The sequence below is a fragment of the Mauremys reevesii genome, linkage group 14 (assembly GCF_016161935.1).
Source record: "Mauremys reevesii isolate NIE-2019 linkage group 14, ASM1616193v1, whole genome shotgun sequence".
Taxonomy (NCBI): domain Eukaryota; kingdom Metazoa; phylum Chordata; order Testudines; family Geoemydidae; genus Mauremys; species Mauremys reevesii.
This window is the reverse complement of record NC_052636.1, coordinates 25,848,695-25,874,444: the sequence shown is the minus strand read 5'-3', so window position 1 is coordinate 25,874,444 and position 25,750 is coordinate 25,848,695. Positions and strand designations below refer to the sequence as shown.

Genomic DNA, 25,750 nt, shown 5'->3' with positions numbered 1-25,750 from the left:
GTGTGAGTGTCCCGGGCCCAGGCGTGCGCGTCGGGGGAGCCCCGGCACCCCAATGCCCTGAGCCCCGGCTGGGGAGGCTGCTCCCCCCCTCCCGTGGGGGCTCCGGGGGGGGGAGGCTGCGGCGGCTGCAGGCGGGTGCTCGGCCCCCCCGGGACTGACCCGCTGCCGGCAGCTTGTGGCGCCTCCTCCGCGGAGCTTTTCCCTGGGGGCGGCCTGGGCGCAGCTGCGATCAGCTGTTTGCTGGGCAGGCTCCGCTCCGCTGCTTCCTCCCCCCGCTCCTGGGGGGCTGAGTGAGCCCCCCCCAAACAGCCCCAGGGGTCGGTGGGGGGGCGGGGCCAGCAGCAGCAGAGCCCCCCCGCTCCCCTGGGGCTGCCCCGCCCTGCTCGGGCTGGGGGCTCTGCCAGGGCCCCCGCGTGAATCGCTGCTCCCTGCCCGCCAGGCTCGGCTCCGGCCACAGCAGCGGCGGGTGCCCCGGGGAGCCCAGCTGGGCTGGGGCGGGGGCCGGTTGGGGGAGAAGTTCCAGATACCGGCGGGGAGGGGGAGAGGAGCCACCCTGGGGCAGGCAGGAGAACCCCGGGCCCTGGCAGAAGATGTGGGGCTGAAGTCCCCGGCTCGGGAGCCCCAGCCACCTTAGTGGCAGAAGTTGCAGGGCTGAAGCCCTGACCCCCATCTGTGTGGAGCTGGCCTGAGCCCCTCTCGCTCCCATCCCCCCTGTGGAGCTGGCTCCCACTCTCCGTTTGCGCAGAAATTCAGTGCAAATCTCCCCATGTTGGCATCTCCATTTCCTCCCCACCCCATCACCCAGCCATGGATGGTTTTAGCCCAGGAGGCAGGGTCAGTGTTGGCCCCATTGGGCAGGCGGGATCGAGAGCACAAAAAGGTGAAGTGACTTTCCCAAGGCTAAGCAGGGAGTCTGTGGCAGAGCAGAGACTCAAACCCAGAACACCTGAGCCTGAGTCCTGTGCCTTAACCACTAGGCAACCTTCCCCCTGAAGGAGAGGGAACCTCCTCCGCCACTTTGAGTGTGTGGGTGGGAGCAGCCACTAGACAGAGCTGCCAGGAGGTGGGGAGGGGGGTTGGATAGTTGGAGGGGTGATTAGAGGGTGGGGGTCTCTGGCGGGGGCAGTCAGGGGACAAGGAGCAGGAGGGTTGGATGGATTGAGGGTTCGGGAGGTGGAGTGGGGTCGGGGCAGGCAGGGAGCAGAGAGAGTTGGATGGGTCGGGAGTTCTGGGGGTCCTGTCAGGGGGCGGGGAGCGGTTGGATGGGGGGTGGGAGTCCCGGGGGTCTGTCTGGGGGCAGGGGTGTGGATAAGGGTCAGGGGGACAGGTAGGGGGTAGGGTCCTAGGGAGGCAGTTACAGTGGGGGGGTCTCAGGAGGGGGCAGTCAGGGGACAAGGAGCAGGGGGGGTTGGGCGTTCTGAGGGGGGCAGCCAGGGGGCAGGAAGTGGGAGGCAGTGGATGGGGTGGGGCTAGGGCGGGGCTCCCTGGGTGCGCACCCTAATGAAATGTGCTGCACATGCCTATGGTCACGGGGGTGAGCCACTTGCATCCTTTTCCTGTTTGTGCCATTTCTTTCCATCTCAAAACCTGAGAACAATTCTCTCTGGTTCTTCCCCTTCTCTCTCCCCTCCCCACATGTGGCTAGAAAATCCAAGGAGATTCCCTCGTTTTCCCTAAAATTATTGACTCTCTAGTCTCTCTTATTTTGCCCTGTTTTCTCCATAATTCTTCAATTCTCCTCAGCTTTGGGATGTGAACCCAGCCCGTTTATCTGCAGCAGTTTGTCCTTGGGTGGGTGGGAATTTGCTGTCCTGTGTCACTCCCCCAGCGTGGGTGGGGGTTAGTAGGTGCTGGCTGGGGGAGCCCGCAGATGCGGCTGCCTCTGGGGGGGAGATGGGCGGGGCCGATCTCTGCCAGCAACAGGACGTGGCCGCACAGGAGGGGAAGGGAGGAGCCAGTGTCCCTATGGAGCCTGCCCAGCCCCTTTGGTTCTGCTCCTTTCCAGCATTTTGTTCAGAGACTTTATTACTGGGGAGGCTGAAAAATCTCCCTGTGGGCTTAGCCTGGCAGGAGGGGCCAGGTCTCCCCGGCAATAAAGAGCTGGAGCATGTTCCCAGCATGGCAGAGCCTAGGCTGTGTCTCTGCAGGGAAAGATCCTGGGAGAATCGTGATGTGACATGAACTAAAGCCTGTTCTGAAACCTCCAGAACTGCCCTTCTCGCCCTGCCAGGCTGCAGGATGTCGTCCATGTTTCGCTCCAGCTCATCCCATCCTTCCATGGGACAGGGAAGGGAAATGGCTGCAGTGGAGCCAGCTCAGGTAGGGATTATTGGGGGGGAGGGTTCTGGTGGGTTCCTGCTGAAGGGACAGCAAATACACAGGAGGTGGGAGGCTTGGGCAGTCTGGCTTGGAGGTTGGAGTAGCCAAAACATTCACGGGTGGAGAATGGGAGGAGGCCAGGGTGTAGCAAACCTGTTGGGACTTGTTTAATATGCGGCTTCCATTCTAGGAACAGACCCATGTAGCTCTTGTGTCATACAGGGGGCCTGTGATATGCAGGGGGTCAGATTAGATGCTCTAATGGTCTCTTCTGGCCATAAAGTCGACTAATTCCTGAAAAACTGAGTGTAGCATTGGGAGCAGCGTCTGATGTTTCCCTGTCTAGCCGGCTTGCTGCCTAGAACGAACGCTCCTTGAGTGGGGTGATCCACAGGGAGTAGCTCAAACCTCCAAAGTGCCTGGCCAGGGGCAGGACATTGGCACAGCGAGGGAGGCGTGTGGCAGCGACATCACAAAGGCCTTTGGCAGGACCTCAGACTATTGGTCCAAGGTGGTGGGGAGGTGGTGACCTCACAGAGAGATGCTGACATCAGCCAGGCAGGACAGGGGCGAGGGACCAGGGAAACCTCAGAGACCCCTGTGGCTTTGCTGCAGCAAGTCTCCTTCTCCAGGTCTCTCTTTGAGGACTGAGAGAGTATTCGGGTTCACGGACGTGAGCGCCAGGAGGAACCTCTTTCGAGTTTTCTCCTTCCCTTTTAGTGATTTTTACTAGAAAACAGCCATCCCTGTTTAGAAGGTAAGAGCCTCCTGGAGGTTTGAAACCTGTTCAGTCTGATCCATCTGGTGACAGTTGAATTCTAGGCATGGAAAACACGAGCTTAAGGAGGCAGAATTTTATTCCACACCTGGGATTTTGTCCCTTAGAATCACTGGGGAGGTTAGGGTTTGTCCTTTTTGTTTCACCTTTTCCTCCATCCCTCCCTCCCTCCTTTCTCTTTGTCTCTTGCTTCTTTTGTCCTTTTTCCTGTTCTCCTCCCAACACCAGGAGGGGTGTGTGTGTGTGTGTTGCGGGGCAGTGCTCTGCAGCTCCCACTGTGGGAGGTCCACCCAAAAATGTGGGGCTGAAATAGTTCTTGGGCAGTGATCCCCACCAATGACCTGGGCCATCCTTTGGGTTCTCTGGTGAGAACCCTCAGCCTCCTGTCCTCAGTCTCTACCCTGATTGGCTGAGCAGGGGGTTATTGACAGGGAGGAGACTCAGGTCCTTGTTGTTCTCTTTTAAGACCAAGGAAATAAGTCAGAACCAGTTCTATGTTTGATGAATTTTGCTGCTTCTCTGCATTAATGGTCTCTGAGCAGTTCATGATTCTCTCAAATGTTGCAGTTCTCCTCAAATACTTGCTGAATAATTCCTGTGCACTGTTGTTGGTCTGGAGCTCATTTGTGAGCACTTTATTCAGGTCATTCAGTGTATGAAATTCAAGATCCGATGGTTAGATTGAAAATCAGGGCTTTTGGGTCCTATTCCCAACTCTGCCCCTGACTGGCTGTGTGACCTAAGAGAAGTCAATTCTCCTTTCTCAGCCTGAACTTCTCTCTCTTTCGCGTAGGGATAATAATGATCCGCTCCTACCTAGCTCAACCCACTCACTCTTCCTCAGCACACACACTGTCTCTCCCCAGAACACAAACAGTCTCTACCCCGCCCCACACACCGCAGTTGAAAAGCAGCTGGCAATCTAGTAAGATGCCCGTGGAACGGTGGGATAGAGAAACCTGCATCATGTGATGCTGTACCAGTCCGTGAGGCATTGCAAACCCTTCCCAAAACACCGTGCAGCCAGTTGCACAGTGGGATAGTTGCCCACAGTGCACTGCTCTCTGTTGCCATCCACGAACTGCTAGCATGGATGTGCTCTGGTGACACAAGGGGCATAGGGAGGACATTCAATAGCTGTTTTAACTAAATACTTTAACTAAAGCAGCAATGTTGGGGGGTTGGTGGCTTCTTTGTTTCCTCACCCTGGAGTAAACTCAGCTTTTTATTCCATTCTTGATGCTTCATGGAATAACAACAGACGACCGAAGAAAGACGTGGACAGGGTGGGTCTCAGGGGAGGGGCAGAGAGTTTTGAGCGGTGGGCAGAGCAGGTCTCGGAGGTGGGGGCAGTGGGCAGGGCAGGTCTCAGGGGAGAGGCAGAGAGGTGTGGGTGGTGGGCAGGGTGGGTTGCAGGGATGGGTCAGAGAGGTGGCGGCTGGTGGGCAGACCGTGTGGTGGGGGTGGAGAGGCACGAGCAGCAGGCAGGAAGGCCTTGGGGGAGGAGAGGAGCGAGCGAGAGGTGGCTCAGCCGTCCTCAGCCAAAGAGGAAGAGCGGGGGTGGGAAGTGGCCAAACAGGAGCAAGGGGGGAGCGCAGGTGGGGCCTCAGAGAGAGGAGAAGGGTGGGGGGGCAGTGCCATGGTCTGGGCACCAATGGGCCCCCCACTTCTAGGGAGCTTCCAGCGCTCACACCCAGCCTCCCCAAATGCAAGAGCCATGGGCCACCTATTCTCTTCATCTTCACTAACCAAGCCCCTCCCCAAGCTATGCTGATGGGAGAAGCCCTCCTGTTGGCACAGCGCTATCTGCACCGGGGTTAGGTTGATATAACTGCATTGCTTAGGGAGGTAAATTTTTTACACCCCTGAGTAATGTAGTTACACCGATCTAATTTTGTAGTGTAGACCTGTCCAAAGAACCTTGGGAGTAAAACTTCACCTGCTCCTCTGCTTTACTGAATCCAAACACCAGCAAAGCTTGTCAGGCCCAGATGGAGGTTGGCAGAGAGTCAGGTGTGTGCAGACATGATCCCTTCAGCAGCTGTAGGCACCATGGCTTAGCTGGCTAAAACCACTGTTTTGTATACAGGAGATCCTGGGTTCAAGTTCCAGTGGTACCTTACTGAGTTGCTTTTGGGGCACCTGGTATTGGCTGCTGTCAGAAGACAAGATTCAGAGCTAGATGGACCTTCGGTCTAGCCTAGTGTGGTTTTTCTTATGGTTTAAATTACACTCACAGGCACTGAGGATAGAGTTACTGAAAGTTTGGGAGTTAGGAGCTGATAGGTCAGTGGTCCAGTCCCCTCTCAGATGACCCCGTCCCTCTGGGACAGGGGCAGGTCTGAGCTCTCTCACCAAATGCTCATTGTGGCTGCCAGAATCTGTGGGCAGCTCGTTTAGTTTATGCCGAGGGTTGAGTCCTGTTTTGTGCACCGAGTCTGAGAATGAAAATCCTAAACCGCCCTTTGAAATAACAAAAGCAGCAGGACGTGTTTCTGTCCCTGCCCCAGAGCAGACAGACCAATGGGGAAATGCCATGAGTCCAGGGTAATACTCCCCTGCGGTTTTACCATTTCCACTTGCTAAACCCCCTCCCAACCTTCTGGGCTCCTGGAGCAGGGGACTGAGCCTGAGCCGAGACACGGACACTGCAACTTTACAGCCCAAGCCGCATGACCCTGATTAATGTGACACGGGCCAGTCGTGGGTGTTTCATTGCACTGGAGACGTAGCCTAATGTTATGTCTACACTGTGATTAACACACCCAGGGCACCTGTCGCAAAGCCCGGCCAGCTGACTCAGGGTTATGGGGCTTGGGCTGCAAGACTATAAAATTACAGGGCAGACAGATGGGCTTGAGCCCAACCTCTGAGACCCCACGAGGGGTGAGGGTTTCCGAACCCAGGCTTCAGTGTGAACACAAATATCTGCACCACAGTTTTTAGCCTCTCAGCTTTAGCTTCATGAGCCCACGTCAGATGGTCCAGGTCAGCCACGCTGCCATCGTTATCCCAGGAGAGATGGACTCTAAGGGTATGTCGCCATTGCCATGTCAGCCCAGGTGCGGCTCGCTGTGCTCAAAGCAGCACCCTGGAAGCCCCATATTCACCAGTCTCATATAATGATGATACGGTTTGTACAAAGTCTGCCTGGTGAGGTGTCATTTCAAAAGTCTTGGTCTGTTGAACCTTAATATTGTGTTGGATTGTGTGTGTAGCATTGGCTGGGAAGTTTTGCTCTGTGTATGTTACTGAGATGAGGTTGGGAAATGCCCACCACCAGCCTTTCAGGTGTGACAATGGAGGAGCCAGACCCGCTGCTGGCCCATTAAAGGGATCCACACTCCCAAGGACTATCCCAGGAACCGTGTACAATGCAGATGTCTCCGAGATAGCACAGCGACAATGGGCACTGCTTGACTCACATCATAGCAAAGGGACTTCCTAGCAAATTGGAAGAAACTATGAAAGGGGGGTAGAGACATCATGAGTTGGCCTCTCTCCCCCACAACTCAACAGCTGGAAATACACCTGGATGACAAAACTGTTTCAGAAATCAGAAGAGAATAATAATAGTACATTCAAACCAAAGCCCCCAAACAGACTAGTAGTGGTTTTTCAGCAGCAAATTTTCAGTTTGGGGAATTTTGTTTTCTCAGTCAGACTTTGCCAAGGGAAGCAGAGAGAAAATGGTTGAGTTGCCTCCTTCAGAACAGCTTGGCCTAGGCACTAGCTCTGGTTCACTGTTGTGGCCTTGCTCAGGTTGGGGGTATTTTAATTATTTGGGGAGGTCCCAGGGTGTTTGGGGGAGATTATGAGGCTGTTCCCTTTTGAGATAAAAACTAAGAAATGCAGGACTAGAGAATTTTTTTAGAAATCTGGGATTTAGACATTTTATTTGAAGCAAGGGGGGAGGGACAGCTGAGATTCTGAGAAGGTTTTTGTTTGCAAGAAGCAACATTGTTTGATCTGTCATTGTACCAAGGGGGAGATGGTTGTCTATAAAGGAGGGTGAAGAGTAAATGCCTCCAATAAGGAGGGGATTTGAACCCACACGTACAGAGCACAATGGATTAGCAGTCCAGCACCTTAACCACTCAGCCACCTCATCTGAGCTGCTAAGACAGGGACAGGAGGAGAAATCTGAGGCCGGCAGAGATAGGGACACTAAGGAGTTTCCCAATACTAAGCGTAAGCAGGGGCTGAATGAGCTCCCCCCTCACATCTAGTGAGGAGCTGGGGGAAGACTTCAGGAACAGGCCGTGTTTGCACAGACACCCCTACTCTGCCTAGCTATGCAGCATGGTGGGGCCGCTTCCCCAAAATGACCAGTTTGGGATGGTGGTGGGTTGCAAATCACTTTAGGATTGAGTGGAATGAAATGTTATTCTCCTTCCTGTACGAGTGAAGGGCAGCAGAATGTACCTAGGGCGTCCTGACGGAGGGGTGGGTGAGGAATCGCTTTCATTGGACTGCAGAGAAGTGATTGAGGACGTCACGCTAACCCAGTGGTCCCCAAACATTTCACACTGCGCCCTCGTATCCATGGCTGTGGCCCCTCGGAAGCTGTGGTCGAGAACCGGGGCTGGGAATGGGGCCGTTGCTTGCTGGGGAGAGGGGTGCGGATAGGGGTCAGGGGGTCGAGGCCGGGCCGGGCTGGGAGCCAGGGGCCCAGGCTGAGGGTGGGGTTGGGGAAGAGCTGGGACAGAGTGGGGCTGAGTGGGGCTCCCTCCCTGCCCTCCATGGGGGCTGGCTCAGGCCCTGAGGTGCCCCCATCAATCTTCCTCTGTGTCCCCCTAGGAGTCACACCCCACATTTTAGGGACCACTGACCCCTACTCGCTAAGCAGGGGCTAGTGATGCCAAACCCCAGGGAAAGGGAGAATAAGTGCGGGGGCCCCAGCACCGGACCCTGCCCCCCCACTTCCGTGTGTGGCTCCGCCCCGTTCCACCCCTTCCACCCACAGCCCCACCCACTGTCACCTCTGTTCCACCCCTTCCCCCACTGGCCCCACCCGGTCACTCCTTTACCCCGGCCCCGCTGTGGCCCCGAGACCAGAGAAGCTCTGTGCCCCTGCTGCAGCCCCCGGGCCGTAGCAGGGAGTGGGAGCTCCTCCAGCCCTGGGGCTGACATGGGGGAGACTTTCCCAGGGGAGCCCAATTTGGCCAGGGCCCCTAGTCATGGGCCCCATTGTCCCCTTGGCAAAGCAAGGTTTGGGGAGGCTGAGTCCCCCCAAGCCTCCATTACGAGCCGCCCAGGCTACCTCTGCTCAGTGGGTGGCCAGTCTCCCTGTGTCTCTGCTGTTCGTGCTGGGGAGCCCGGCCAGCCTTAGGGGTGGGGCCCCCGGCAGCCGCCCAGGGCTCCAGGGGGTCAAAGGGCACCGTGTGGCCGTGCAAAGGTGCTCACTGCTCTTCCCTGCCCCAATGCTCCTCCGTGGCCCCATAGACGCTGGGGGGAGCGAGGAGCAACACTATGTGCTCCCTGCGTCCTGGTCACTTTCCCCACCTGGGCTGGGCTGTGAGGGGAGCATCAGAAGCTGCTGCTCTCTGCCCTCCCCTGACGCAGCCTGGCTGAGGAAAGTGACCTGGATGCAGGGAGCTCGGATGATGTCCCTTCTCGCCCCCCTGCCCCTGCTAGGGAAGGCTGGTGTGTGGTGTCTCCATGGCTGCACTTTCAGTGATACAGGTTTCTCTCTCCCATTGTTCCATGGGCATCCTACTAGATTGCCAGCTGCTTTTCAACTGCAGTGTGGAGACTGGGGGGGCAGGGAGAGACAGTGTGTGTGTCTTGGGGAAGAGTGAGTGTGTTGAGCAAGGTAGGAGCGGATCATTATTATCCCTACTTGAAAGAGAGAGAAGCTAAGGCTGAGAAAGAAGAATTGACTTGTCTGAGGTTACACACCCAGCCAGTGGCAGAGTTGGGAATAGGACCCAAGAGCCCTGATTTTCAAACTAACCATCGGGTCTTGAATTTCAGACACTGAATGACCTGAATAAAGTGCTCTCAGATGAGCTCCAGACAAGCAACAGTGCACAGGAATTATTCAGCAAGTATTTGAGGAGAACTGCAATGTTAGGAGAATCATGAGCTGCTCAGAGACCATTAATGCAGAGAAGCAGCAAAATTCATCAAACATAGAACTGGTTCTGACTTATTTCCTTGGTCTTAAAAGAGACCAACAAGGACCTGAGTCTCCTCCCTGTCAATAACCCCCTGCTCAGCCAATCAGGGTAGAGACTGAGGACGGGAGGCTGAGGGTTCTCACCAGCGAGCCCAAAGGATGGCCCAGGTCACTGGTGGGGATCACTGCCCAAGCACTATTTCAGCCCCACATGTTTGTGTGGACCTCCCACAGTGGGAGCTGCAGAGCCCTCCCCAAACACACACACACACACACACACACACACACACATATCCCTCCTGGTGTTGGGAGGGGAACAGGAGAAAGGACAAAAGAAGCAAGAGATAAAGAGAAAGGAGGGAGGGATGGAGGAAACAAAAAGGACAAACCCCAATGTCCCCAGTGATTCTAAGGGACAAAATCCCAGGTGTGGAATAAAATTCTGCCTCCTTAAGCTCATGTTTTCCATGCCTAGAATTCAACTGTCACTAGATGGATCAGACTGAACAGGTTTCAAACCTCCAGGAGGCTCTTACCTTCTAAACAGGGACGGCTGTTTTCTAGTAAAATCACTGAAAGGGAAGGAGAAAACTCGAAAGAGGTTCCTCCTGGCGCTCACGTCCGTGAACCCGAATACTCTCTCAGTCCTCAAAGAGAGACCTGGAGAAGGAGACTTGCTGCAGCAAAGCCACAGGGGTCTCTGAGGTTTCCCTGGCCCCTCGCCCCTGTCCTGCCTGGCTGATGTCAGCATCTCTCTGTGAGGTCACCACCTCCCCACCACCTTGGACCAATAGGCTGAGGTCCTGCAAAAGGCCTTTGTGATGTCACTGCCGCACCCCTCCCTTGCTGGGCTAATGTCCTGCCCCTGGCCAGGCACTTTGGAGGTTTGAGCTACTCCCTGTGGATCACCCCACTCAAGGAGCGTTCATTCTAGGCAGCAAGCCGGCTAGACAGGGAAACATCAGACGCTGCTCCCAATGCTGCACTCAGTTTTTCAGAAATTATGGCCAGAAGAGACCATTAGAGCATCTAATCATAGAATCATAGAATATCAGGGTTGGAAGGGACTTCAGGAGGTCATCTACTCCAACCTACTGCTCAAAGCAGGACCAATCCCCAACTAAATGATACCAGCCAGGGCTTTGTCAAGCCTGAGCTTAAAAACCTCTAAGGAAGGAGATTCCACCACCTCCCTAGGTAACCCATTCCAGTGCTTCACCACTCTCTGAGTGAAAAAGTTTTTCCTAATGTCCAACCTAAACCTCCCCCACTGCAACTTGAGACCATTACTCCTTGTTCTGTCATCAGGTACCTCTGAGAACAGTCTAGATCCATCCTCTTTGGAACCCCCTATCACGTAGTTGAAAGCAGCTATCAAATCCCCCCTCATTCTTCTCTTCCGCAGACTAAACAAGTCCAGTTCCCTCAGCCTCTCCTCATAGGTCATGTGCTCCAGCCCCCTAATCATTTTTTGTTGCCCTCCGCTGGACTCTTTCCAATTTTTCCACATCCTTCTTGTAGCGTGGGGCCCAAAACTGGAGACAGTATCCAGATGAGGCCTCACCAATGTCTAATAGAGGGGAACGATCACATCCCGCGATCTGCTGGCAATGCCCCTAATTATACAGCCCAGAATGCTATTAGCCTTCTTGGCAACAAGGGCACACTGTTGACTCATAGCCAGCTTCTCGTCTACTGTAACCTCTTGGTCCTTTTCTGCAGAACTGCTGTCTAGCCATTCAGTCCCTAGTCTGTAGCAGTGAATGGGATTCTTCCGTCCTAAGTGCAGGACTCTGCATTTGTCCTTGTTGAACCTCATCAGGTTTCTTTTGGCCCAGTCCTGTAATTTGTCTAGGTCCCTCTGTATCCTATCCCTACCCTCCAGCGTATCTACCACTCCTCCCAGTTTAGTGTCATCTGCAAACTTGCTGAGGGTGCAGTCCACACCATCCTCCTAATCATTAATGAAGATATTGAACAAAACCGGCCCCAGCACCGACCCTTGGGACACTCCACTTGATACCGGCTGCCAGCTAGACATGGAGCCGTTGATCACTACCCGTTGAGCCCGAAGATCTAGCCAGTTTTCTATCCACCTTACCGTCCATTCATCCAGCCCATACTTCTTTAACTTGCTGGCAAGAATACTGTGGGAGACTGTATCAAAAGCTTTGCTAAAGTCAAGGGATAACACATCCACTGCTTTCCCCTCATCCACAGCCCCAGTTATCTCCTCATAGAAGGCAATTAGGTTAGTCAGACATGACTTGCCCTTGGTGAATCCATGCTGACTGTTCCTGATCACTTTCCTCTCCTCTAAGTGCTTCAGAATTGATTCCTTGAGGACCTGCTCCATAATTTTTCCTTGGACTGAGGTGAGGCTGACTGACCTATAGTTCCCCAGATCCTCCTCCTTCCCTTTTTAAAGATGGGCACTACAATAACCTTTTTCCAGTCATCCGGGACCTCCCCCAATCGCAATGAGTTTTCAAAGATAATGGCCAATGGCTCTGCAATCACATCCGCCAACTCCTTTAGCACCCTTGGATGCAGCGCATCCAGCCCCATGGACTTGTGCTCGTCCAGTTTTTCTAAACAGTCCTGAACCACTTCTTTCTCCACAGAGGGCTGGTCACCTTCTCCCCATACTGTGCTGCCCAGTGCAGCTGTCTGGGAGCTGACCTTGTTTGTGAAGACAGAGGCAAAAAAAAGCATTGAGTACACTAGCTTTCTCCACATCCTCTGTCCACTAAGTTACCTCCTCATTCAGTAAGGGGCCCACACTTTCCTTGACTTCCTTCATGTTACTAACATACCTGAAGAAACCCTTCTTTTTACTCTTAACATCTCTTGCTAGATGCAACTCAAAGTGTGATTTGGCCTTCCTGATTTCACTCCTGCATGCCTGAGCAATATTTTTATACTCCTCCCTGGTCATTTGTCCAGTCTTCCACTTCTTGTAAGCTTCTTTTTTGTGTTTAAGATCAGCAAGGATTTCACTGTTAAGCCAAGCTTGTCGCCTGCCATATTTACTATTCTTTCTACACATTGGGATGGTTTTTTCCTGCAACCTCAATAAGGATTCTTTAATCCTTTAGAGGATTGGAACTGATTTCAGTGGAGGGACATGTTTGCGAGGTTTTTATGCATTTGCATAGGAAAACATTGAGTGTTTTTACTCATGTCAGGGATCCCTATTCAATGCAATTCCTGAACATAATGGAAATGCCATTATTTTTGTTGAAGGAAGAGGTTTGTAAGGGGGCACTTGGATTTGAACCAAGGACCACTTGAACTGCAGTCAAACACTCTACCACTGAGCTATACCCACATGACTGCTGTGTAGGTAAGTCAGAGCTCTTAAAGATTTTGAAGGACAGGCCCTGCCTCAGCAATCTCCCGTTATGTTCCCAGACCACAGTGCTTTTAAAAATGGGGTTTGATTAATCTTATAGATCCATGTAAACACCACAGCTTGCACACCCACCCACATAGCTTCCCCCAATGACATAGCTACCACCTCTCGGGGAGATGGATTAACTACACGGACGGGACAGCTCTCTCCCCTCTGCTTAGAGCATCTTCATTATTTATGAATAGGTGGGAAATAACCTCCTGAATGGACAGTAACCAATTTATCAAATATTGCTGGGTCTGCATTCAATATGGGTACCTGGCCGTATTGGCTGGATTAGTACGAGCATTGCCGGCAGATCGAGGGAAGTGATTATTCCCTTCTATTCGGCACTGGTGAGGCCACATCTGGAGCATTGCGTCCAGTTTTCACCCCCCCACTACAGAAACAAGTTGGAGAGAGTCTAGGGGAGGGCAACAAAAATGATTAGGGGGCAGGGGACTTACGAGGAGAGGCTGAGGGCAGGGCCACCCAGAGGGGAGAAAGGGGGGGCAATTTGCCCCAGACTCTGCAGGGCCCCCATGTGAATACAGGATTCTAGAGTACTGCAACTTTTTTTTATGGAAGGGGCCCCCAAAATTGTTTTGCCCCAGGCCCCCTGAATCCTCTGGGCGGCCCTGCCCACTCCACCCCCTTGACTCATTCTCCTCTCTCTGAGGCCCCACCTGTGCTCCGCCCTCACTCCCATTTGACCACTTCCCACGCCCGCTCTTCAACTGTGGCTGAGGCCTGCTGGTCCACCTTCCGCTCACTCCTCTCCTCCCTGAAGGCCTCCTTGTGCCTCTCCACCCCCTACCCCAAGGCCTGCCCGCTGCCCCCACCTCTCTGCCCCCACCCCTGAGACCCGCCCTGCCCACCGCCCCCACCTCTCTGCCCCTCCCCTGAGACCCGCCCTGCCCATCGCCCCCACCTCTCTACCTCCTCCCCTGAGACCCGCCCTGCCCATCGCCCCCATCTCTCTGCCCCTCCCCTGAGACCCGCCCTGTCCACCTCTTTCCTTGGTCGTCTGTTGTTATTCCATGAAACATCAAGGATGGAATAAAAAGCTGAGTTTACTCCAGGGTGAGGAAAGAAAGGAGCTACCAACCCCCTAAGAAATCTCATTGCCCCAGAGAAAACCTGCCCCCTGCTATTGCAATCACTGCTGTGCTGGGGATATGGCAGGAAAGGGACTGTCTGAATGATCAAGGCAGGAAATGGACAACAATCTACAGCAACGTCATTGACCACAAACACACTCTAATCATGCTCCAGCCAGAAGGGAAATGAGCAGGAATTCTTGCAGTTCAGCCATGGACACACTTACACAATGGCACAGCAGTGTGTGTGTTGTGGAAGCTGGTCTGAGGAAACAACTGGAATTGATCACTCAGTGAGAACAGAACTAGAGTGCAGTGAGAGACCCATCTCAACTGAGTGGTTAAGGCGGTGGGCTAGAAATCCATTGGGGTTTCCCTGCGCAGGTTTGAATCCTGCCAACTACGGAGAAAGTTGTGGTTCTTTAGTTTCAAGGGAGCTGGGTCTTGTCTCTCTCTCAAGCTGTGTCTACACTATTGGGTAATTTGGCTTTAAAGTGTTTTAATTAAACAGCTGCTGCATGTCCACACTATGCCCCTTGTGTCACCAGAGCACATCCACGCTAGAATCTTGGATGGCCACAGAGAGCAGTGCACTGTGGGTAGCTGTGCAACTGGCTGCAGGGTGTTTTGGGAAGGGTTTCCAATGCCTCATGGGCCGGTACAGCATCACATGATGCAGGTTTCTCTATCCCACCTTCCATGGGCATCTTACTAGATTGCCAGCTGCTTTTCAACTGCAGTGTGCGTGGCGGGGTAGAGACTGTGTGTGTGTGGGGAGAGGGAGTGTGTCGGCACACTGTCTCTATGTTCAGACAGCTGCTGCAAGCAACCAGGCCTGAGGCAGGGGGAGGGGGCAGCCCCAACATCAGCCCCCGCTTCCCTCACTGGCTCAGCTCAGCACAGCAGCCTCTGTCACACGCACACACACACCGCTGCTGCTTAGCTCTGTGTCAGGGGTGCTGGAACAGGGGGTTTAGAGGGCCGTGGCCCCACCACTCTTAACTGGCTGTTAGGACAAATGATGTAGGGGGGAAGGGGGAGTCTTGGGGCGGGGGAGAGGCATTCTGTGGGTGTGGCCTCGGGGGGAGAGGCGGTGTGAGTGTGGGTCCTTAGGGAAGGGTTTTCATGGGAGTGCCACAGTTCAGACAATAGTGACCCCCCCACTGTAAGGAAGCTCCCGCCGCCCCTGCTCTGTGTTCGTAGCGCGGGAGAGAGCAGCGTTCCAGGGCAGTGATTTGCTCCCCGGGGCTCCGCCAGGGGGGCTTGGGAGGCTGCAGGGAGCCCTGGGCCCTTTAAATCACCAGCCTGGTGAAGCCGGGCCGGGCTGGCACAGCGTACCCGCTCTTGCCAGGACCTCATACCGGAATGTACCAGCTTACGTTCACCTCCGGAAGGTCCTCACGTGGATCAATAACTGGTTAAAAGCTAGGAAACAAAGGGTAGGAATAAATGGACAGTTTTCAGGATGGAAACAGGTAACTAGTGGTGCCTGTACTGGGACTAGTCAACATCTTCATAAACGATCTGCTGAACAGCGAGGTGACAAAATGTGCGGATGATCCAAAACTACAGAGGATAGTTAAGTCCAAAGCAGACTGGGAGGAGCTAAAAAGAGATTTCACAAAACTGGGTGAAAGGGCAACAAAACGGCAGATGAAATTCAATGTTGATCAGTGCAAAGTGATGCACATTGGCAAACATAATACAACTACACGTAGAAAACGATGGGATGTAAAATAGCTGTTCCAACTCAAGTGAGAGATCTTGGAGTCACTGTGGATAGTTCTCTGCAAACATCCACTCAATGGGCAGCGGCAGGCAAAAAGTGAACAGAATGTTGGGAATCATGAAGAAAGGGATAGAGAATAAGAGAGAAAATCTTATTGCCACTGTATAAATCCATGGTACACCCATATCTTGAATACTGCGTGCAGATATGGTCGCTCCATCTTAAAAAAGATGTATTGGAATTGGAAAAGGTTCAGAAACGGGTATGGAGTGTCTGCCATATGAGGAGAGAATAACAAGACTGGGACTTTTCAGCTGGGAGAAAAGCTGACTAGGGGGAAATATGCTAGAGGGCTATAAAATCATGACTGGTGTGGGGAAAGTAAATAAGGAGTGTTACTTATTCCTTCTCATAACACAAGAACTAGGGGTCACCAAATGAAATTAATAGGCAGCCCATTTAAAACAAACAAAAGGAAGTATTTTTTCACACAACGCACAGTCAACCTGTGGAACTCCTTGCCAGAGGAGGTTGTGAAGGCCAAGACTATAACAGGGTTTTAAAAAAAGAGCTAAATCGCTTCATGGAGGACATGCTCTGAGCCAGGATGGGCAGGGATGGTGTCCCTTGTCTCTGTTGGCCAGGAGCTGGGAATAGGCGACAGGGGATGGATCACTTGGTGATTCCCTGTTCTGTTCATTCCCTCTGGGGCACCTGGCTTTGGCCGCTATGGGAAGACAGGATACTGGGCTAGATGGACCCAGTCTGGCCGTCGTATGTCCTTACATCCTTATGCTCCTTTCATAAGATGCCTGGGATTCTGCCTCCCAATGTGTCCCTGAGGTCTCAGCCAAAATGCCCAGACAGGCAAACGCTCTGGGCTCCTGAAGCCTTGGCCACCCACCTAGTGCCCTATGGCTCATCCCTGACCCTTGCTGCTGCTCCTTGCTGTAGACTGTGAGAGGAGCGGAGGCAGCGCAGGAGCCTTCGGGGGACACAGATCTGAGGCTTTGGGAGAGACACATTGTCTGAGACATCAGAGCGCTGCAAACCCTGCAGCCACCCCCTCAATCCAGGGCCTGTTCCAGCCCACAGATTACAGCCTGGAAATAGGCGTGTGAGACTAACTCCTGTTCTCCCTGACAGGGCCTCACCTAGACCAAGTGGAGTCCCAGGCAAGACGTGTCTTCGGTGCCCCTCCGCCCATATGTTAAAATTTTGAATATCTTATTTTTCATTGCATTTGTAGCTCAGCTCATGATTTTGACGCACAATTTCGATGCATGATTTTCTCTGTCATATAAGATGATAAATTTGCAGGCTAGGTTCTGTAAACCTGTATTTATTCATGCCATATATAAGCAAATAAAACAAATGCATTTTCTTTAAGCATATAGAAACTTTTTTATTTTGACAGTAAGTGAAATGTACTAACATCTAGAAATGGAGCACTCACCAGCACAGGGTGGGCCGGTATTAAATAGTGTTACAGTCGGAGACAGACAGCGTTAGGATGTTAACCCCAGGCCCTTTGTTCAAAGGTCGCTTCTCTCGCCTTTCCCCCATGAACTGAAGCACAGCATTAAAGAGATCCAAAGATTGGCCAATGGCATTTCAAAGCTGATCTTAACCCTTTCAGTACCCTTGCAAACTCAGATGCTTCTCACCACAGGCTGGCTGGTGGCTTTTCAGCCAGGCTCTCCCCTTTCATCAGCGCTTCAGTTGCTTGGTGTGGGGGTGTCTGTAGATGTAGGTGACAGAGAGAGATAAAGCCTAGCAAATGTCTCTCCTTTTATCATGTCCTTTCTTCCCTCATGGCTTTGCCCCCCCCTTCAGAGTCAGGTGAGCATCACTGCGTCTCTCCAAGCAAGTCTGAGCAATTCCCCTGGGGTGTCCTCATGCAGGTGAGTCATTGCATTGTAGCTCCCTTGCTGGACAATGGCTGTCGATGGGTTGTTTGACACCCTGTCCGGGTGTTGGTTATTTTCCTTGCTGTTGCCACTAGGGAGCTAATATTTGGCTGACTCCCCCACCTTGCAGCACAGTGACAACCACACTGCACAATTCTCATGACTTCATATGCATGAGTGGTCTACATCTATGGGTAGAGAAGTGACTTTCAGCCGATCATATCCTTTCCCTGATACCTTACAAGTCATGCTCTATATGTAAGATCAAGAGGAATATTGGGGTTACAGCCGCTCCCGAAAGGTATAGAATGTCACACTGAGATTCTATGTTCATTTGTTCTGTAACAGCATTACAGAGATCCAATGACTGACCAATGGCATTTCCAAGTGCTAAAATAGCAAGCGGTGTCGGTCTCTCATTGGCTATCAGCGACTGAAGATGTGGTTTAATGAGCTGGAGCTTCAAGGCGAGGGTGGCTCTGTCCACTGCCTTCCGTTGCGCTGCTGGGCCCCAAGTCCCTGGTGGCCAATATGTGACGCTGGGAGAAGAGAGTGGGGTGGCAAGTGGCGGCAGGACTTTTGCCACCAGGGTCTAGCTGCCCAACTTCCTCCTGGTACTGCTGGCTCCCCGTTGCCTTCAGGTAACCCAGGAACTAAGGCAGGAATAGGGCGAGGAAGCAAGTAAAGCCAAGCAAGGAAGGCAAAAGTGAATCTTGTCTTCATGGGCCGCTCGCAATGACGTCCTTTTTCTGTGCCACAGCTGACAACAACATCCCAGACAGAAAAGCAGGAGGCCAAAAAGAAACTGAGCAGCTGCTGAAGTAGCTCAGCTGGGAGCGTGCTAGACTAACACGCTCGTCTATCCCCCTTTGTGCACGGGTGGGATGTTTTCTGAAAGTGCAGCAGTGCCTTTAACTGCCACGAGTCCCTCATTTCAGGCTATGCAGCAGGAAAAGACAGCATGGGCTTCTGCACCGAGTTGGCCCCCCTGACCTTTCATTCTTCTCTTGCTCTTTGTCAGCAAGGAGAAGAAAAAGAAGCTCTCCCTCAAGCTGGAGTCACAAGGGCGACGTAAGGACAATTTCCTGAGTGCCGGCTCCAGTCCTCTGCTCTGCCAGCTGACCTATTGAAGGACTGTCACCACTTTCTCCAGGTTTGTCCATCGGTCTGTGCCAGGGTGAGCAACAGCCAAGCAGATGGAGTTTCTGTCGTGTAGTGGTTATCACATTTGCCTAACATGCAAAAGGTCCCTGGTTCAAAACCAGGCAGAAACATGCTGGCTTCCTTTTGCCAGATCCCCTTGCTGTTCAGGAAGGCCTCCTCCTCCTCCTATTGGCCTGTCCGTGGGATAACTCCAACCCCGGCATGACAGAGGGTGCTGACAGCAGTGGAGAAAGCACCTTGGTGTCAGGCTGGAGAACCTAGAGGAGTGCGGCGTGTCACCTTTTGGAGGCTTGTGGCTTGGCCTCCTCTGCCCTGGGAGGTTGGCCGGTGGAGGCCGGCTCTTCCTGCTGGCCTCCTCTGCGTGACTTGCCAAAGGAGGAAGTGAGGCAGGAATGGGGCAAAAGAGGAAAGTCGAGCTGAGAAAGGCAGGGCAGAAAGTAAGCACATCATTGCGGCTAAATGGGGTTAGTAGAGCGTCACCATTCATTCTGCAAAGCCGGGGGAGGTGCGGTTGGCTGCTGGGAGGCAGAACCCTGTGCCTGCCTGTTGGCCTCCCAGGGGTGGCTCCTTGCAGCCCAGGAGAAGCGGGGTTCTGGGGGGAAGGAAAAGCAGCAATCGCGAGGCTGAGTGGGCTCCTTTCTGGCCGACATGGTGGGTCTGGGAGTTGCCTGTACGCCATAAGTGGACTTGATGGAGTGAAAACCGCTGCTCCATTCTGGCTGATCTGGGGGAGCCATTAATGACTTGGGAGTGGGGGCAGGGCACTGGCTGTGAGCAAAGTCTTCTTCTTCTCTCCTGCCATGGGGAGCCCGGCCTTAAGCCTGCCCAGCATGCACTGCAGCTTGAGCATTAAGCCTTCCTGTGGCATAACCACACTACGGCCTAGCGTAATAAGGTGTAAAGTTTAGATTGTGAATTTATCTTTAATTTCCATGGTAACTTACTTTGATCTTTTATGACTACCACTTATAATCCTTAAAACTCCATCTTTCTGTAGTTAATAAATCTGTTTTATGAAACTGGTGTATTTTGCTTGAAGTTCTTGGGAAATCTTAGCTCCATTACAAGGCTGGTTCATGTACTATTCACAGTAAGGGAGGGGTGGACCCTGCGTAATAAACTCACTATTGTGTCATACAGGAGGCCTGTGATATGCAGGGGGTCAGATTAGATGCTCTAATGGTCTCTTCTGGCCATAAAGTTGACTAATTTCTGAAAAACCGAGTGTAGCATTGGGAGCAGCGTCTGATGTTTTCCTGTCTAGCCGACTTGCTGCCTAGAACGAACGCTCCTTGAGTGGGGTGATCCCCAGGGAGTAGCTCAAACCTGCAAAGTGCCTGGCCAGGGGCAGGACATTGGCACAGCAAGGGAGGGGTGTGGCAGTGACATCACAAAGGCCTTTGGCAGGACCTCAGACTATTGGTCCAAGGTGGTGGGGAGGTGGTGACCTCACAGAGAGATGCTGACATTAGTCAGGCAGGACAGGGGCGAGGGGCCAGGGAAACCTCAGAGACCCCTGTGGCTTTGCTGCAGCAAGTCTCCTTCTCCAGGTCTCTCTTTGAGGACTGAGAGAGTATTTGGGTTCACGGACGTGAGCGCCAGGAGGAACCTCTTCTGAGTTTTCTCCTTCCCTTTTAGTGATTTTACTAGAAAACAGCCGTCCCTGTTTAGAAGGTAAGAGCCTCCTCGAGGTTTGAAACCTGTTCAGTCTGATCCATCTGGTGACAGTTGAATTCTGGGCATGGAAAACTCAAGCTTAAGGAGGCAGAATTTTATTCCGCACCTGGAATTTTGTCCCTTAGAATCATTGGGGACATTAGGGTTTGTCCTTTTTGTTTCACCTTTTCCTTCATCCCTCCCTCCTTTCTCTTTGTCTCTTGCTGCTTTTATCCTTTCTCCTGTTCCCCTCCCAACATCAGGTTTTTTTCTCTTGCTGATAACAGCTCACGTTAACTGATCGCTCTCGTTATAGTGTGTATGGCAGCACCATTTTTTTCATGTTCTCTGTGTGTATATATATCTTCCTACTGTATTTTTAACTGCATGCATCCGATAAGAACATAAGAACGGCCATACCAGGTCAGACCAAAGGTCCATCTAGCCCAGTATCTGTCTACCGACAGTGGCCAATGCCAGGTGACCCAGAGGGAGTGAACCTAACAGGCAATGATCAAGTGATCTCTCTCCTGCCATCTATCTCCATCCTTTGATGAACAGAGGCAAGGGACACCATTCTTACTCATCCTGGCTAATAGCCATTTATGGACTTAGCCACCATGAATTTATCCAGTTCCCTTTTAAACATTGTTATAGTCCTAGCCTTCACAACCTCCTCAGGAAAGGAGTTCCACAAGTTGACTGTGCGCTGCGTGGAGAAGAACTTCCTTTTAAACAAATAAGTGGGTTTTAGCCCACAAAAGCTTATGCTCAAATAAATTTGTTAGTCTCTAAGGTGCTACAAGGACTCCTTATTCTTTTTGCAGATAAATTAATGATCACACTGGTCCCTTCTGACCTTAAAGGCTCTGAGTCTAACAGGGAGAGGGAAGTATAGGAAAAAAACATCAACCGAACATTGTAATACCAGGATGGCTCCACCTGCTCACTCTATAGTCCCGCCCCTTTCTTCCTCCACTGGGTGTTTAATGACCTGCAGGACACTGATTCTCTCCTTCCATTGATAAACTGATACAATGTGACTGAAATTAAACCAATTCCCACCTCAGAAAATGTCACCTCACAGCATTGGCTGGGAATCGAACACAAGTCAACTGCTTAGAAGGCAGCTATGCTCACCACTCTACCACCAATGCAGCTGGCAAAAGTACCGCTTATGCTTGCCCAATGAGGCTAGACCAGAATTGAGGCGTTTTCCTACCTGTTAAAATGCACTTGATTCTCATCACTAAACAAACACCTCCATCTTCACCTGGGTTTGAACCATCAGCCTTTCCATTAGCCACCAATGCTATTAATCACAGACACAGGTAACTGCCTACTTCCCACCTACAGGGGTACAACTGGCTACTGAGGGAGGCGCACTGCTGGGGTTATCAGTTCAGGCCTGACCCAGAGCATCGGTTTTCATTAGCCATGGAGCTTCCCCCACTTGCTTTGTCTCAGTCACATGGAAAGTGCCATACGAGGGGGATGAGAGTAAATTCTAAACTCTGAAATGTGGCGGTTGGCCCAGAGATTGGGATAAGGGGTTTGAAGAGAAAAATCTCTAAGAATATAAAACCAGACAGTCTCCAGGGGCAGGTTTGGTACCTAGGTACAGGGAGCCATTGGGGTGGGGGTTCACTTCCTCTGTTCAATGTCCTGAGAGGTATTTGAAGGTGAAGATAACACCATGGCTAACAGGTGACTGGCACATCCTGGGTTAAAGAAAGGAAGGGACTTGGGTTAATAGTCTGAAGATTTGCATTACCGTCACTGTCTGACCCCCCTTCAGTGTGGAGCAGGTTTGTACATTGCTGAGTGGAACGCACAGACTCCTGCAGAGCAGGGGCAGCTGTTTCCATGGCAGAAAGCCTGGCACTTAGGAGACTTCCTACACTTGCTGTTTTGAAGCAATTCAATAAAATAACGGTGGAGCTACAATGTCCGGTCCAAAATTTCAGCTCCCCGCTGCAAAAATGCTATTTTAGGATCTAAACAGGAGGCTTCCAGCGCTAGGACACCTGAGCAGAGAGCTGGGGGTGGGGGGGGGTAACAGCTGCTGACTCTGAGGGTCCTGGGCTAAATCCACTAGCAGGTGGAAGTGTTTTGATTTATAATGAGCACCAGCTACCAGGGGAGAAGCCCTGCAAGCTGCTGCCACTGGGAAAGGGCAGGGGAGAGGGAGCAAGAGGAGAAAGGCAGAGACATTGGAGATGAGGAATTGGGGGGAGAAGAAGGAGAGAACAGAGAGACAATAAATGATTGAAGCAGAACAGGTGTCCCAACTCAGTCTTGATCATCACAGGTGTTCACAGAGACAGGTAGTTGCGGGTTTTCCAGTGTCAAGTCTGAACTTTGATTCTAACAATGTGTGTTGAAATATCAAGGGGATTGCCACATACCTGATCTCTTCCCTCTCCCCTTTTTTGTATTAATTTTTATTTTGATGTGTTTGGCTTAACCGTGATCGTCTCTTTCCCCACCTGTATTGCAATTTGGGGGTTATGTTTATTGTGCCTCCCTTTTGTTCATGTCATTATCATTGTAACAGCAAAGGAACCTGCAGGAGCAAAAACTGACTCAAAACTTCATTTCCCCACCATGCCGGAACATCCTACAAACAGCTCACACAGCTGGAATCATAACACGCAAGGCCAGGGGATGGGAGATGCAGGTTTCCAAGGGTTCTGTCTTTCTCAGATGACACATTCCAGCCCCTTGTGTGCCTCCATCCTGTATGACCTGCTGGACTTTGACACATTTATTGTCTCATTCTATAGATAATGTGATTGTAACATAATGTGAGTGAAATTAAACCACTTCCAGATGAGGAAACAACAGAAGAGAAAAGCCATTATTGCAGTGGCTGTGAATCAAACCCAGATCAACTGCTTGCAAAGCACCTACGCACACCACTAGATCACCAATGCATCTGGCAGGAGTAGCTTTCCTGCAGACTGTGAGTGCTGGCAGAGGGAGTGACACATGACCACAGAGTTAGTGAGCAGGGTGGATGGGCTGGAAGCTGCCTGACAGCTGGGAGCAGAGTTACCATCCCAAAGTGACTGAAAGGGGGCAATGTTGAAAACAGATCTCACTGGGAGCTGGCCCCACACCCGCCCCACCCCCAGGAGAGGGGAACTGAAGCTCAACTTCAATCACAGAAAAATCTTCCCTGAGGAGGAAGGGGACAGCTTGTTTTAAAGACCAGGTTTGTGTTTGTTCCTGCTACATACGGAGGGGCTGGGTAGTGCTGATTCCAGCCCCCAGACTCTGGGAGGATAAGGAACAAATTCAGGCTGCCAGTGACCTGCAGGAGGGAGATGATCTTTTGACAGTGACGGACGCCTCGTCCTAAAGGCCTTTGTCTGCCCCCTTCCAGTGACTGTTTGGTACAGGAATGCAGCCCCCACTCCTGGGTCGCTCCTGGGGAAATAACATTTCTGTGCAAAACACCAAAGCTTTTAACAGAAAGGAAGAAAAGGAAATGGCCACATGATGGGACTAGGACATAAGGAATGAAACACAAGATCCTTCTCCATGTGCATTGACTTTTAACCTTGTTTGTGGTGGTGTTGTATCCATGTTGGTCCCAGGGGTCCTCTGGGGTGCCGGGCATTGGCCACTTTCGGGAGAGTGGGCTAGATGAACTGGTCTGACTCAGTGTGGCTGTTCTTATGTTCTAACTGCTGGTTATGGAAGAGACGCCCTTCCAGGCTACACAGAACTGAAGAAGGGTGCTGGGTTAGCTCCACAGCTTGTCTCTTTCACCAACAGAGGTTGGTCCTCTTACCCTCACCACCTTGTCTCTCTTGGACTCTGAAAAGTGCTTTCTCTCCACTCCCCTTGGAGAGATGTTAAGTTTCCCTTTGGGCAACTATCAGGCTGAAGCAATTGTATTGACTGTGACACTAGAATTGAAGATTTAATATTATAAATAAATGAGTCTAAACCTGAGGTTCTGGTTTTCACATTGGTTTTTCTAACTCAGTTCCCAATTCTCTTCTAGAAAGGCCTCCAGGACGCCTGCCGAGCCCAGCAAAAGTGGCAAGGAGAAAGCCCACACTGCTGCTCTTTCAGGTAGTTGAAGGCTGCTATCAAACCCCCCTCACTCACTCAGTCCCCAGTCTGTGGCAGTGCATAGGATTCTTCCATCCTAAGTGCAGGACTCTGCACTTCTCCTTGTTGAACCTCCTCAGATTTCTTTTGGCCCAATCCTCCAATTTGTCTAGGTCACTCTGGCCCCAAACCCTGTCCTCCAGCGCTTGGATTCTTTACCTGCTTTCACAGAGCAAAGAGCACATGTTCCATGATTTCATAGGGCAGAGTTTTGTGCTATTGGGAGCTTTCCCTGTGTGGATTTGACAGGTGGATCAACACAGAGACACATTGTGACCCTTCTCAGGGTGCTGAGGGCTCTAAGTCTCCTTGTTGCCACCTGCCACAAGGAAGAGGGACTTTTGCATTTGGAAGCTGGATGTTAGTGACCAAACTCACCAGCCTGCTGGAACTCAAGGACCCTCCTCTGAGCTACAGCAGCCACCTTAACCCTTTAGTTCCTTCAATGTGTCCCCCTCTGGGGTCCAGCCCGGATCACCAACTACTCGGTGAAATCCCAGATCCTCTCTTCCCCAAGTATCCCAGGTTACTAGTTTTACTGTGGACTATTGCTACTGTATTTCACACAGCACCTGAGTACAGTTATCGAACAAGCAAAAAATTTATTTAACAACGGATAGAGATTTAAACAAACAAACGTGAGTGATGGAAACCAACTGTTACCAACTAAACAAAGGCAGAAAATGATAGAATAGAAAGGCCAGCACAAAAAACAGAGAGAGGAACAATAAGATACTAAAAGGACAATGGTTGGAACTCTCCATTTCTCTCAGTCTTTGGATTGATGGGTACTAGAGCTGTAACAACAGTTGAGGAACCAGGGTAAATTAAATCTAAGGTTTGAGCTGCTAGTGAAGCATTTCCCACACTCACTGCATTCATAGGGCCTCTCTCCTCGTGGATTGTTTGATGCCTAATAAGGTGTGAACTGCGATTGAAGGTTTTCCTGCACTCAGTGCATTCATAGGGCCTGTCCCCTGTGTGGATTCTCTGATGTCTAGAAAGGACTGATCTTTGAGTGAAGCTTCTCCCACACTCACGGCATTCAAAGGGCCTCTCCCCCGTGTGGATTCTCTGATGTTGAGAAAGGTTTGAGCTGCTAGTGAAGCATTTCCCACACTCACGGCATTCAAAGGTCCTCTCCCCTGTGTGGATTCTCTGATGTTGAGAAAGGTCTGAGCTGCTAGTGAAGCGTTTCCCACACTCAGGGCATTCAAAGGGCCTCTCCCCTGTGTGGATTCTCTGATGAACAGAAAGGGCCGAGCTGCTAGTGAAGCATTTCCGACACTCACGGCATTCATAGGGCCTCTCTCCTCTGTGGATTGTTTGATGCCTAATAAGGTGTGAAATGCGATTGAAGGTTTTCCTACACTCAGTGCATTCATAGGGCCTGTCCCCCGTGTGGATTCTCTGATGTTGAGAAAGGTTTGAGCTGCTAGTGAAGCATTTCCCAC

At 51.8% G+C, this 25,750-nt stretch overlaps 1 protein-coding gene and 2 non-coding genes across 3 annotated transcripts in view; 2 read left to right on the top strand and 1 right to left on the bottom strand.

Annotated features, from left to right (window-relative positions):
• LOC120381727 (zinc finger protein 850-like) overlaps positions 1–25,750 on the top strand; it is a gene marked incomplete at its 5' end in the record, with an annotated part of 427,702 nt that overhangs the window by 338,878 nt on the left and 63,074 nt on the right. The gene's annotated exons all lie outside the window — the stretch shown is intronic.
• Positions 12,478–12,549, bottom strand: TRNAC-GCA. Its single transcript has one exon. It is a non-coding gene; the product is annotated as a tRNA-Cys (tRNA).
• On the top strand, positions 18,553–18,625 carry TRNAV-AAC. Its single transcript has one exon. It is a non-coding gene; the product is annotated as a tRNA-Val (tRNA).